The 14,608-nt window shown below is 51.6% G+C and overlaps 1 protein-coding gene across 1 annotated transcript in view; it reads right to left on the bottom strand.

The window, feature by feature from the left end:
• The window catches only part of Arhgap23 (Rho GTPase activating protein 23), a 76,086-nt gene extending 61,750 nt beyond the window's left edge, over positions 1 to 14,336 (bottom strand). Inside the window, exon 1 of the mRNA XM_050156740.1 lies at positions 14,206 to 14,336. The gene's annotated coding sequence lies outside the window, so the exon portion shown is untranslated. The remainder of the gene's footprint in view (positions 1 to 14,205) is intronic.
• Between the last annotated feature and the right edge of the window lie 272 nt (positions 14,337 to 14,608).

The raw sequence follows: 14,608 nt of genomic DNA, 5'->3' as shown, positions 1-14,608 counted from the left end.
AGCGCCCATGGGGCCGAAGCGGCTCCTCCTGACGGCTGAGCCCCGAACATGACAGGCGTGGTCATGCAAATAAAAACAAGAGGTACCTCTTATTGGTGGGTCCCTGCCTATCGGAAGCTAGCGCGGAACGGTCACTCTGCCCAAGGCAGCCTATTAGCTGGAGCTACTGCGTTTCCCAAGCCTATAGGCCCCTTAGGGTTATCATCAGTCACCAGTCACCTCAATGATGCCACGGGGCCGCTGGAGACCTCCTCGTGCCTATCCTTGCCCAAATAAGGCTCTGCCTCCTCGGGACGCCATCCCTCGCTACCTTAGCCCCAGGTCAGCTACGCTTTCTTGGAGTTTACAAGTCTGAGCTCACAAACAGCTGAGCACTTAGGAAATGACATCTGAACCAGTCCCTGCCCCAGAGCTACACACGTTGTTAAGCTTAAGGACAGAACAGTCCTGTCCCCTGTTTGTCCCCAAACAATTCAATTTCAGAGACTAATCTAAGACAATGGAAAGGTTATCACCAAGCGGGGCTCTCGGTGGAGGGGTTGGTACAATAAATAAGGATCAGAAAACCAGGGGCTCAGTCTCCACAGTGAAACCCTGGCTCGAAGCCTCCACCTCTTCATCTGTGAGGGGTCCTGCAGAGTCGACTGAATGTCTGACATCTAGGAGCTGCTCAGCAGTTTCTAGTTCAGCAAGGCCCAAAGGATTTGCAAAATTAAAAGCAGTCCGATTTTATAAAGATCAAAGAGGTAGACATGCATTAAACAAAGCAGATGTGGACACAGGGTTCAAAAAAAATGTCTAAGCAGGGAATGCCTGTATCCCAGAATTGAGGATGGGTGAGGGACAGGGATCACCGAGAACTCAAGGCTTGGGAAACATATCAAGGTCCAGGAAAGCTTGGAAAACTTAGTGAGACTCTGTTTCAAAAAACAAAAACAAAGCCTGGCGGTGGTGGCACACGCCTTTAATCCTAGCACTCGGGAGGCAGAGGCAGGCGGATCTCTGTGAGTTCGAGACCAGCCTGGTCTATAAGAGCTAGTTCCAGGACAGGTTCCAAAGCCACAGAGAAACCCTGTCTCAAAAAGCCAAAAAAAAAAACAAAAAAACAAAAAAAAAACACACCAGACTGGAGAGATAGCTCAGTATTAAGAGCACTGCCTGTTCTTCCAAAGGACCTGGGTTCGATTCCTAGGACCCATACGGCGCAGCTCACAACCACATGGAATTCCAGTTCCAAGGGATCCAGGTTCCCTCTTCTGACCTCCTCAGGCACAACAGACATACATGCAGACAAAACACCTACTTGCATGTATAAATAAAATAATTTTTAAAATCACACTACCACCTAAATAAATAAAGACACAAATATGAGCTCAATTCCCAGAACCCACAAGGTAGAAGTTGAGAACTGCCTGACTTCCACTTATGTTCTATGGCACGCACGTGCACACACACACACACACACACACACACACACACAAAGTGTATAAACATACACATTGTGTATGTATATATATATATATATGTGTGTGTGTGTGTGTGTGTGTGTGTGTGTGTTACACCTGTCCTGTGGTCACTGCCATATTGCCTAACACAAAGGTACATGGGAGGAGCTGGGTGTGGTTGCACAGGCCTTTAATCCTGGCACTCAGGAAGGAGAGCCAGGAGGATGTGCCTGTGAGTCTGAGGCTAGCCTGGTCTATACACTGAGTTCCAGGACAGCCTGGGGAAGATGTCACCACTCATGTTTGGCTGCAGCAGGGTTTGTTCTGCATGGGATCAGGAAACTCAGGGTTCTCTTTTCTCTTTCTTTCTTTCTTTCTTTCTTTTTTTGTTGTTGTTGTTTTGCTAGACAAGGCTTCTCTGAATAGCCCTGGCTATCCTGGAACTCGCTCTGCAGACCACGCTGGCCTCAAACTCAGAGATCTGCTTGTCTCTGCCTCCTGAGTGCTGGAATTAAAGACCTGTGCCACCACCTACTGGCCATTCCTGGGTTCTATCAGTAAACACAGGCTTCTCCATTAAGTTTCTAGAGGATTCACCAAGGCGAGGTTTACCAATGCTAGACAGTTAGTGTGGGGCAACCCAGCAGAATTCAGGACTTGTCCATCGACAGATAGTTAGAAGGTGGAACAAACTGGTATTCACACCCATGCTCTGAATCTCACTCAGGCTGTAAGTGTGTGCATGTTTACTAGAGCCATTGGCAGGGATGTCTTCCCCTCCCTTATTCGCCAGTCCTCCTTGGACTCCGGGACAACCACTCTGGAGTAGGTGAGCCTATGCCGGGCTGTGGGAGGTGATCGCCCATGCCTTTTTGGGTCAGGCAATATAGGATTTGGTTTTGTTTTGTTTTCATAATAAATATACAATTGTGTAGTGGTGGCCTTTGAACATCCTCCCAGCAGAAGGTATTTTACTAAGTTCTCACTTAGGACTGGAGTTATGACTCGTTTACTGAAATTCTTGCATAGTGTGTACAGAGCCTTGGGTTAGGTTCCCAGCAGTGCACAAACTGGCATGGTGGTATGTTCCAGGAACCCCAGCACTTGGGAGGTGGAGGCAGAAGACTACAAGTTCAAAGCCATCCTTGGCTATCTGGGATATGCTAGACTCTGTCTCAAAGAAATAGTAATAATAATTTTCAGGGCTGGGGAGATGGCGCAGAAGTTAAGAGCATTGACTACTCTTCCAGAGAACTGAGGTTTGATTCCCAGAAGCCACATGGTGGCTCACAACCATCTGTAACTTCAGTTCCAAGTGATTAGACACCCTCTTCTGACCTCCTCAGGAGGCAGGCACACACATGGTATACAGACACACATACAAGTAAAACACCCATAGACATTGCATTTTTAAAAATTAAAATAAAATTTTCACCTGTTTGCTGGGGAGATGGCTCTGCTGGATAAGAGTATCTGCTCTGTAGGCATAAGGACCTGAGTTCAAATCCCTAGAAATCATGCTTTAAAAAAAGAAAGGCTAGGCCCAGGCATCGGTATCTGAAACCCAGCACTACAGAGGGCACTGACAGGAGGGTTCCTGGTCACCAGTCTAGCTCCAAGTTCAGTAAGAGATCCTGTCTCAAGGGCATGATTGAGGAAGTGATGAAGCAGGACAACACGGTTTCCTCTGGCCTCCTTAGGAGCACCCCACATATGCATATAGATCACACATATGTAACTCACAGGAAAGAAGGGGAGGACACACCGCAAACACACACACACACACACACACACACACACACACATGCATGTAGATCACATATCCAGGAAGAAGGAAGAGAGGAGCAGGGGGAGAACAGAGGAAAGGAAGACACTCACTTGTATCTACATGTATATAGATCATGCATCTGTAACACACAGGAAGGGAGAGGAGGGGAGGACACACCACACATATACATCATACATATGAAACACACAGAAAGGAAGAAGAGGGGGAGGAGGAAGAGAAGAAGGGGAGAACACACACCCACATCTACATGTGCAAATACATCACACACACATGCATATCTATCACATATATGTAACACAAGGGGAGGGGAGAGGGAGAAGGGAAGGCACACCCATGTCTATATGTGCACATACACACATGCACACACACAAGAGGAAGAGGAGGAAAAGAAAAGATTGCTCAGCTTTGGAGCTGGAGCTACAGCTTGGTGGAAAGGCCCTTCATCTTTTTTTTTTTTTTTTTTTAATTTTTGAGACAGGCTTTCTCCGTATCTCCGTAGCTTTTTGGTTCCTGTCCTGGAACTAGCTCTGTAGACCAGGCTGGCCTCGAACTCACAGAGATCCGCCTGCCTCTGCCTCCCAAAAGGCCCTTCATCTTAACCACAGGTTTGGAATGAGATGAGCAAAATCAAGTTAGTCTCATCACAAACCGGTTTTAAGTAAGTCCTGCGGCAACCTTACCAGCAACTGTTTTCATCTTTTTTGTTTTGTTTTGTTTTGTTTTTTGAGACAAGGTCTCACCGTGCAGCCCTGGCTGACCTGGACCTCTCTATGTAGATCAAACTACCCTTGAACTGAATTCACAAAGATCCACCTGCCTCTGCCTCCAAATGCTGGGATTAAAGATATGAACTACTACTGATCATGCTTTTAATCCCAGCAATGGGAGGCAGAGGCAGGTGGATCCCTGTGAGTCTGAGGTCAGCCTGGTCTACAGAGTGACTCCAGGACAGCCAGGGAGACACAAAAAAACCCTATCTCAATAAATAAATAAATACATAAATAAATATTTTTAAAGCAATAAAAACACTAAAGATGGATGTTCAGCCAGGCAGTGGTGGTGCACAAGCCTTAATCATAGCACTCAGGAGGCAGAGACGGGTGGATCTCTGTGAGTTTGAGGCCAGCCTGGTTTACAGAGTAAGTTCCAAGACATACTCCAAAGCTACAGAGAAACCCTGTCTCGAAAGAAAAAAAAAAAAAAAAAGACAGATGTTCAAGGGCCACTAGGAGGTGCCTGGATTTTTGCAGATTCAAAAGTGAGCTCCTGTGAGGGTAATGATCTGTGACCCCAGCACCCAACCCAGCACCCAAGAGGCTACACAGACTCTGTCAAAAGGCTGAAATAAGTAAATAAATAAAAACACTACCACGCAGTCACCCAGGATCCAAACTGAAAACTGGGCCTTTCTAAATTGGTAATGAGTGTATGTCACCCACCTTGCCTTTAGTCCCCCTTTCTGGGTCTGCTCCACACTGTGCCTTTGGTCTGCCAGGGTCTTCTTTAACACTGGGGTTTTAGGCATGGGGGCCGTGGGAAAATTCCAGACTGGCAGGTAATGGAGATGGGAATCTCACAAGCCATGTTTATAAAATTTTAGTGGAGTCATTTTGTCTGGCTTTTGGGCAATAGAAAAAGCAGACAAGGAACCCCTTGAGGGCAGGGCTGTGTGGAGCCCTGGGTGCTTACAAGTAATGATCACCCACAAAATGAAAGCTGGTTTGCTTGAAGATCTGGCCACTGCCCAATTTTTCCCAAGCATTGAACCTCCTATGCCGCCCCAGGCTGTAGTCATGGGGGGAGGGCAAGAGGAGCACCATGCCAGCCATGCCTGGGAATGTCCTTGGCAGTCCCAGGCCATGCCCGGTCCCTCAGATAAGCCCTATCACTGAGGGACCTGGGCCTCTGGGTCCCAATGCAAAAGGCAAAGGCTGCAGGAGAGGAAGGGAAGTGACTCTCTCACCAGCCTGGGTGACCAACCCCATTGCTCCCCTCTTGTACACCTGCTCACCCTCAGCTGTCCCCACAACTCACCCAGGTGCAGCAAGGCACAGGGGCCCAGGGCCAAGGTCTCATTAGAGCTAATGAGAGCTCAGCCGTGCAGATGCCAGCTTGAGATACAGGGAGCAACAAAGAGGGCCCCATCCCCTCTGGGAGAGGAACCCGAGACCACACCTCCAGAAGACTCCTCAAGTCCAAGTGAGGACAGTTCATGCCACTGATGACACTTTCAGAACTGCGTCACGGGGCAGTTTCAGTGTGTGACCATCATGGCAAGCTTACACCGTCTAACCCTGACAGTTACTAGGCACTGTGACCTGGTGGGTTCTCTGCATGTACTCCAGTCCCTTGTTGAGCTATCACTATGCCGCCTGTGGGTAGAGTCAGTGTTCAAGGAGAGGTGGCATAGCATCAGGGTGGGGCAGGGAGCTTACCTGGCTGGATGGGATCCCCTGCCCACTGCTCTGCCCAACACTCAGAGCGCCGTTTACCCAGTTGAGAACCCTGCTCCTTTACCTGGATGGCATCTTCTCTCTTTCTTCCACTCTTTTTCATTCGTTCTTTTTTCTTTTTTAAGTTAAACCAGGCATGATGGCACAAGCCTTGAATCCAGCACTCGAAGCAGATGTCTGTGAGTTTGAGGCCTCACAGAGATGGAGCCGAGGATAGTACTGAACTCCAGTCTCCTGCATCTCTCTCCTGGGTTCCAGGATTCAGGCATGCACGATCACACCCAGTTTGTGCAGCTCTGCGCTGGCTGAACTCAGGGTTTTGTGCACTAGGCAAGCATCTGTCACTGAGCTAGCCCTTTTAGCTTTCGTTTTAATTTTAAGACAACGTCTCAAGTAAGTTGCCCAGGTAGGCCTTGAATTTGTGATCCTTCCGGCCTCAGCCTCCTGTGTCACCAGACCGGTTCTTGTTAGTTCTATCTCCCTTTCTGCCTCTAGTCTTCTTACCCTGCCTTTTCTTTAAGCCTCAATTTCCCTAAAGGAAAGATGAGACAGGAAAGGGTACCTTCTCTAACTGGCTGTTCTTCTCCTCCCTTCTGCCCTCCACTGCACAGAACCACAACTGATCCCTCATTGATAAGGAGAATGCTGGTGAAGCACAGGGGGTTCTGACCAGAGGTGGGGGTCACCGTTCAGAGGTGGGGGTCTCCGCTCAGAGGTGGGGGTCTCTGCCCAGAGGTGGGGGTCTCTGCCCAGAGGTGGGGGTCTCTGCTCAGAGATGGGGGTTTCTGCTTAGTGGTGGGGTCTCCCTTAGTGGTGGGGGTCTCTGCTCAGTGGTGGGAGTCTCTTCTCAGAGGTGAGGGTCCTTCAGCCTTCTAGAGGCTCTAAGGAGCGGGATGGGGGATGGGGGGTGGGGGGAGGGATTCCTGTGGCCCAGATCCCCACTCCACCTCTCCATGTGCTCCAGGTCCTGCACTCCCACCCTGGTCTCCCAAGTGGTTCTCACACCAGTGGCAGGAATTAACAAGGAAGAAGACAGAGCTGGATTGGGAACCCAGTGTAGATAGAATCAGACTGCTGACTGAAGGAAGCCGGGCAACCCGTAGAAGGAACTCTGCCCTTCCCTGAACCGACACCCCTGCTTGTCACTGGACCCCTGGTTCTTGTCTTCCCACATGGCTCCTATAGTCCCCCAGCCCACCACATTCCTGGGGCCCACAGGCTTCCTGCCCTATGTCCATGACACAGAGGCCAGCAAGCCCTTTGCCCAGTCTCTCTCTGTCCAAGCTCTCTCTCTTCCCAGGGATACGGGCTGAGCTTTGAAAGGGTCACTTCAAAGGGGACAGTCTGTGGAGAACCCAGCCAGACCCAGGGCTGTCTCCTCCGCCAGATTCCTGGCAGCTGTTGACAAAGGCTCCACTGTTTTCCCTGGCCCCCAGACGCCCCCAAAAGCACTGGGCATAAGGCTTTCTTTCCCCAGTTCCATTCCTACAGGTCAGCCTCTTGCTTAGGGAGCAGCTGTGTTGGTGGACCAGGGAACTCTCCCCCTTCCTTGGCACTCAAACCTAGGATGATCAGGTAGCCTCCAGGACCAGTGGCCCAGGTTCCTCCCTGCTCCTTGGTCACCCAGTATTTCTGGCTCTGCAGGGGCCTCCTGCCTTCTCCAGCCCACTTCACACTCATACCAGGCCTTACAGGTGACTTCCAGGCAGTCTGTCAGGGATACCTGGCCTCTGTGGAGCCACTTAGCCACAATCACAAGTGGCAGCCTTTAATTCTTCTTCTGACCAGGCATCTTGGCCCCCGTCTTAGTCTCCAGTGTGCCTGAGTCCAGGAAACAGTTCCTTTAAAACTAACACAACATAGATGATCTCCAAGCAGGGCCCCCAGGGGGTTCTGGGCTGACCTTTACCTCAATGCCAGAATTATCACTAGTCTGCATCACTGTCCACCAGGGCTCGGATACCTCCAGAGATGGAGACCTCACTACTTCCATAGAAGCTCACTTCCTCTTCAGATAACTCTGACCAGAAGTGCTTGCTTTGTTTGGTAATGATGGTGTCTTATGTAGCCCAGGATAACCTCAAATGCATTATATAGCTCAGGATGATCTTGAATTTCTGATCCTCTTGCCCCCACCTTCCAGGTGCTGCAATTGCATGCCTAGGCCACCATGGCTGATCAGTGCAGTGCTAGGGATCAAACCCAGGGCCTGTGCATGCTAAGCAAGCGCTCTACCATCTCAGCTCCATCTCAGATCCTTTGCTTGGGGTCTCACCCTATAGCCTGGTCTGCTCTGGAATTCACAGTATAACCAGCCAGCGTTGACTCTGAACTGGTGGCAAGCCTCCTGCCTCCCATCACCAGGGCTTGAATCACTATCTGCCTGACAACGGCTGCTGCCAATAGAGACCGGCCTGGCTCCCCTCACTCGGGCCTCTCAGTAAAGCTGGTGGATTATACCTGAGGTAAGAATGGAGGTCAAGAGCTAGGGTTTGGCTCAGTCACAAAGTGTGTGCCTAGCTCATATAAGCTTCACAGTGAAGCCTCAAGTCCACATGAAAGAGAAAATGGAGGCTAGTGTCCAAAGCCACACAGTAAAGATGGGGTAGAGTTAAAATGGGAGCTAGAAAGGGTAAGGCCTGACCCATACACTCAACTACAGGGTGTTCCAGGCTCCCGAGAGCCTATAGGGGCATCCCAGGTCCAGGCCCAGGCCCCAGGCCCTCATCTCCCAGGGCCGGTCTGCTGGGTCAGAAGGTAGAATGCCAAATATCTCCCAGTGCGCAGGTCCCTGTGAGCAGATGAAGCTGTAGCCCACGGGTCTGACTGACTAGTGCTAATTCAGACCAGGAAAAGAAGAACAGAAAGGAAGGGTGACCCAGCAGACCAGGTATGTGAGGGTCAAAGGAAGCGGGAGATGTCCCTGGGCCCAAGGTTTAGGACAGATGTGACCTGGAAATCCAACACCTGTTGCTTGAGAGATAAATGGTTGATAACAGCCAGGCTGGGTGATAGAGAACTATAATTTCAGGGCTGACACACAAGGATGGACATTTAAGGTCTGATCTGGCTACAGAGTGAACTCAAAGCCAGCCTCCTTAACGTAGCAAGATTCTGTCTTAAAATAAAAAGTAAAGGGGCTAGAGACATGGTTTAGTAGTTCAGAGTACCAGCTGCTCTTCCCAAGGACCTGGGTTTGATTCACAAGCGTCCATAATTCCAGTTCCAGAGGATCTGACACTGTCTTCTGACCTCTGCAGACACCAGGTCCAAATGAGGTGCACAGACACAGATGCAGGCAAAACATCCATACACAGAAAAGAATAAAAGGAATTTGCTTTAAAAAAAAAAGTGCCAGGCCCGGTGGTGGTAGCACACGCCTTTAATCCCAGCACTAGGGAGGCAGAGGCAGGCGGATCTCTGTGAGTTCGAGGCCAGCCTGGTCTACAAGACCTAGTTCCAGGACACAGGAACCAAAAACTACAGGGAAACCCTGTCTCAAAAATAAAAAAATAAAAAAAAGAAAGAAAAAGTGCCCAACAGTAGTGGTGCACGCCTTTAATCCCAATATTTAGGAGGCAGAGGCAGGCGGATCTCTGTGAGTTTGAGGCCAGCCTCAAACAGAGCTAGTTCCAAGACAGGCCTCAAGGCTACAGAGGAAACCCTGTCTCGAAAAACCAAAAAAAAAAAAAAAAAAAAAAGATAGTAATGGGCAGGACATACAGCACGTAGGCAGCGCACCCTGGTATCAATCCTGAGCACTAAAAATGAAAGCATAATATAAAATACAAAGTTAACATCTAATACAGGCCAGGTTCCACACACACTCAGACCACTGTTCAACTTGATAAAAACAAACTTCCTGCTGCCTGAGCTCACCTCCTCAGGGCTACCAGAGACCTTTCTCACCTGCCTGTTTCTCAGCACCTTCCCCTCAGAACTCTGGGAAATGAAGAGCCAAATGAAAGCAAGAGAAGCCAGGAGCTTTGGCAGCAGTGGCACCTGGTAGCCTTGGAAGGCAGTAGTGACAGGAAGCGGTCAGAGACTTTTCCCTTCCTCCCTAGGCTTAGCTCAGGCACTGGGTTCAGACAACACAGCACTACCACTACCGTCAGGTTGTCTTCCTGAGACCCTGACCCCACCTCCATCAAAGGATAGGTCCTAGAATTCTGTGGGTTTGTCACACACTGTCTCAGCACCCATGAATCCAGTTAGTCAGTCAGCCAGGCAACAAATATTCTCCGAGCTCTGGCTAGCTGCCAGACTGTGTGGTAACAAGGTTGACACCTTTAGGCCATTGGAATGAGGTTAAGAGCACAGTCAGTTCCTTAGCTCTGTCACTCACGCGTGTGACCACAGGAAGTCATGGAATCTCTGTCAGCTGGGACAGCAATAACACACCTGCCCAGCATTAAACACCATGGAGAGATTTGATATTATTCTCTTGTCTTTGAATAACTCTAGTCTGACGGGGAGACTAACGAGCCTCTCCCATTTCAATGCCAGGGAGAGAGTTAGGCCCTGGTCACACTGGGAGACCAGTGGGGGGAGGCTTCTGGCTTGCACTCCACAAACATTTACGGAGGGCTGCCCTGTGCCAGGCACTGTGCAGGGCACTGAGGACACAGATGAACGAGACACATTGTCCACTCATCCCTGTCACACCCCCAGGACTCAGTCCCAGAGGCTGGTGGGATGGGGAGGGGGAACACAGCATCAAGAACAGAACCCCTGAGAGCTTGGGGCTCAGAGGGCCTAAATCCTCATCTGCCATTCACAGTCTGAGCGGCATGACACATTCGGGCATCCTTCTCCTCCTTAGCGTGAGATGTTGAACAAGATGGGCCCTTTGGTTTTGACCACTCTGACAGGTATTGAATAGCCCCCCTCCCAAGGGCTCTAACTCTACCCATGCCCAAAGCCAAGACCATGGGGGCTGATGTCTCCCTGAGATGGTGGAGAAGACACTCTCCCGGTACAGCCTGGCACTGCCCTGCTGACACACTGGCATCATTTCATGAGAAACAGGGGCCTAGATCTGAAGGCGGGTTGTTTCGGGGGGTGAGCGTGGGGAGAGGCAGTGCCAACTCCCACAGGCCCTATTCATGGCAGAGTCCGGGTGGCAGAGCAGGATAATGGAGACCAGGCTTTGTCTAAATCCCTGACCAAGCCAATCCCTCACCTCTGAACCCCTGCAGCCAGCAGAGCGGGACCAAGACCACTAAACGAAGGGGAGAATGCCAGCCAGAGGACTGTCACAGGCCTGCAGTGCTGGGCCAGCCTGGGGGGTGGGGAGGGAGACCCCACCCACAAACACTGAGGGACACCTGAGGCTGCGCCACCCTGATGACCAGCAAGGACAAGCAAGCTCCAATTCAGCAGAAGGAGGATTTGATGTGGACTCTACTAAATGGGCACAGATTCAAAAAACAGTGGTGGCTGGGCAGTGAGGACCAGCCATGACTCTAGAACCCGGTGGCCCCTTCCTCTCGATTCTTGTTCTCTCTCTTTAAACAAATAAATAAATAAGATCTTTTTAAAGATTTGTTTATTACATATACAGTGTTCTGCCTGCATGCCAGAAGATGGCAAGAAATCTCATTATAGTTTGTTCTGAGGCACCATGTGGGGGCTGGGAATTGAACTCAGGACCTTTGGGAGAGAAAGAGCAGCCAGTGCTCTTAACTTCTGAGCCATCTGACTCTGCTCTTTACAAACAATGTAGCTTTGGTTACACCATTAGATCACTCTGCCTCAGTGTCCTCAACTGTAAGATGGGACAATGACAGTACTAACCTCGATGTGATACTGTAACAATTAAAAGAATGAGCTATATAAATCCTGACCCAGAGGAACTGCTAACAAATCTTAGCTATCACCCAGGATGCTGAGATAGACAAAGTCAGCCTGGGCTACATAGCAAGAGATTCTAGATAAAAAATATATATAAATATCTAGCACTAATGTATATGCTCATTTAAATATATTTGCATGTTCTCTGGATCTCTCTGGCTATCTGCATTGGAACCCAGCATCACAGAAGTCCACCTACTGAAGGCTATATCCCTGTACCATGTTCCAGGCTGCTCTGGGGTGCTGCAGCTCACAAACCTGTCCCTGGGAGTTCTTCTAAATACCTAGCCCCAATCTCTCACCCCAACACAGTCCAGTCATCTGCTCCATAGTCTATCTTTTATACTATTATTATTATTATCATCATTATTTGTGTGTGTGTGTGTGTGGTTTTTTGAGACAGGGTTTCTCTGTGTGTCCTGGTGTCTGCTTTGTACAACAGGCTGGTCTTGAACTCACAGAGATCCGCCTGCCTCTGCCTCCTGAGTGCTGGGATTAAAGGCATGAGCTACCACACCCAGCTGTAGTTTGCCTTTTAACCCTACACAAGAAGTTTCAAAGTAGGGCTGGAGACATGGTTCAGCTGTTGAAGGCTAGGCTCACAACCAAAAGTATTAAGAGTTCAGTCCCACTGCTCTCTCTTCAGCCACAAAGAAGGGGGGGGGGTCAAAGTATCTTTGCAATGAGAGATGAAGCAGCCCACTGCCCCCTCCCACACTGCCCTGCTTTGTAATGCCACAGCCTCCCTCACTCCTACTCCCAACTATGCCAAATCACTGCATCCTTTTGTCATGAGTTCAGGGTTGCCCTGAGAGGACACAGCAGGCCTCGTCCACACAACCCACACAAAAGGGTTTTCCCCCGGGTCCAGTTCCCTAAGCTTCAGCTGGGAACCACACAACAGTGCTGCCCCACCCCAGCAATACACAAGCTTTCTTCCTAGTAACCCACCCCCAAGCTTTATTCCATGCCCTAACCACCACCGGAACTCAGCTGCCAACCCAGCAATGCCTCCATACCTTTAGGCCAGACCCTCTCTGAAAATAATCACTAACACACACCTCTAACCCCAATGCTCCAGAGGCACAGACAAGTGGATGAATCTCTGAGTTCCAGGTCAACCTGGGCTATAGAGCAAGTTCCAGGACAGCCAGACCCACAGAGGGAGACCCTGTCTGGACAAAACAAAAAATAAAACAGGCACTAACACTTTTACTACACAGAACCAGAGGGCTTTGGGGCCCCGGAAGTCTAGCATTGCAGGGAGGGAATCCACTGCTCTCCTTGAAAGGGGAAGGTAGGGCCTAGGACACAGGGCCTTGGAGTTCCCAGCCCTCTGGGGGTGGATCCAACCACATGTGGGCAATGAGAGAAAGCCTGGACCAAGGCTGGGGGCCTTTGGGCCAAGTTTGCAGGCCAAATGAATGGTTCTGCAATGGAGATTCAAATCTCCTGCAGTCAGCGCTGGCCACTTTGGAAAATGGGGCTGTTGCCCTGGCAGAGGGGAGAACCACACGGGATCAAAGGCTACCCACTAGTAGCCCACAGGGGGATATGGGTGGAGGCCATAGGGGTCAGGGATGAAGTACCTGCAGTTTGTGTGTGTGTGTGTGGGGGGGGGATCCGAAAGCCTCAAGCCTAATGGCCTCAACTCCTGTCGCCCCCCCCCCCCCCGTCCATCCTGAATTTCAAGTTTATAATTAGGAAACACACTTTGGCTGAAGGGAGGGGTAGAGAAGCCAGAGAAGCCGACTGAGGGAAAATATAACACGTCCAGTTCAGACATCAGAGTCTCCTAAAGAGTTTGCAAAGTACATGCCCGCGGGACCAACACCCCGAGGACAGGAGCCCGCTGGAGTGTCAAAGGAGGGTGAAGCTCAGTTCTAGCCTTGACCCTCAAACTGGACCCCAGGGATGTCTTTTCCAAATTCAGGAAAACTAGTGACCAGGCAGTGTTCAGTCCTTCGGTTTGCACTGCCACTGCGAGCTGGAGGAGCAGGGTGGGGGTGAACGCACGGAACCGGCAGCCAGACTCCAAGGCAGAGGATTGACCCTGTTGGGAAGGTGAGGGCCCCTCCCCAGCCTCAGCAGCTGGCAGATGAAAGAACCCAAGCAAAGCAGCCCAGCGCTGAGTAATGCCCCTGGCACCCCGCTCCCGGACCCACCCACAGCCGGAGCGGGCAGAAGGAAGGGCCGGGCAGGGCTGGGGTCCCAGTCCCGAGCCCAGTAGCCCACAACGCAGTCTCAGCCGGAGGGGGCCAGCCGAGGACGTCCCGCCCCAGGACCCCTCCCCCACGCCCTGTGGCTCCAGCTGTGCGGGGGCCTCGCCAACGGAAAACGAAAACTCGGGCAGAGGAAACGGCGGCGGGCGCCCCGCCTGAAAATCCCGGACAAAAGGCGCGCGGGCCTCCCACCCCCGCTGCCCGGCCGCCCAGGGCCTGGCACCACCACCGACTGCGTGGCCCCGGCCCGGTAGTCCCGGGCCCGTCGGGGCCCCTGCGCGACGGCCCTCGTCTAGCCCCAGCCTAACGTAGCTGTCCCTCCTGCCGCTCCCCAGGGGGACACCAAGCTCCCGCAGCGGTGCCCATCGACGGCGGCGCAGTGACCCCAGCCCGGACGTTGCCCCTGGTCCCGCCCCAGCATGGCCCGGGTCCTGAGCCCTCACCTGGGGTGGCCGGGGCTCCGGACGCGGCGGGATCCCGACCAGGCAGAAAGCGACTCCATTCATCGGGCCGCAGTGGAGGCTTTGCGGCCAGGGCAAGGTTGGGGGCACGGGCCGGGGCCCAGGGGGCAGGGGGGGTGGGGACCGGGAGCAGAGGGGCGGGGCCAGAGGGGCGGGCTCTGTGTGTCCCCGCCCACCTACTCCCGCCCCGCCCCACAAGCCACGCTTCAGAACAGGCGCAGCCAGTGTGGCCTTTCCACAAGCTGAGCAGAAAAGGAAAGGAAAGCAAAACAGGGATGTACACGGACCATGGAGCCAAGGGTCAGAAACAAACCTGGTCCACAGACAAGGTCTCAGGGAAGCTTCTGGAGAGAGGGCCTGCAGGGACCGGCCCAGACAGATGTTG

The sequence above is a fragment of the Alexandromys fortis genome, unplaced genomic scaffold (assembly GCF_014885135.2).
Source record: "Alexandromys fortis isolate MF-2015 unplaced genomic scaffold, M_Fortis_MF-2015_v1.1 scaffold_31, whole genome shotgun sequence".
NCBI classification, from domain to species: Eukaryota; Metazoa; Chordata; class Mammalia; order Rodentia; family Cricetidae; genus Alexandromys; species Alexandromys fortis.
Note: the sequence above shows the minus strand (reverse complement) of the source record. Positions and strands in the feature narration are given on the sequence as shown.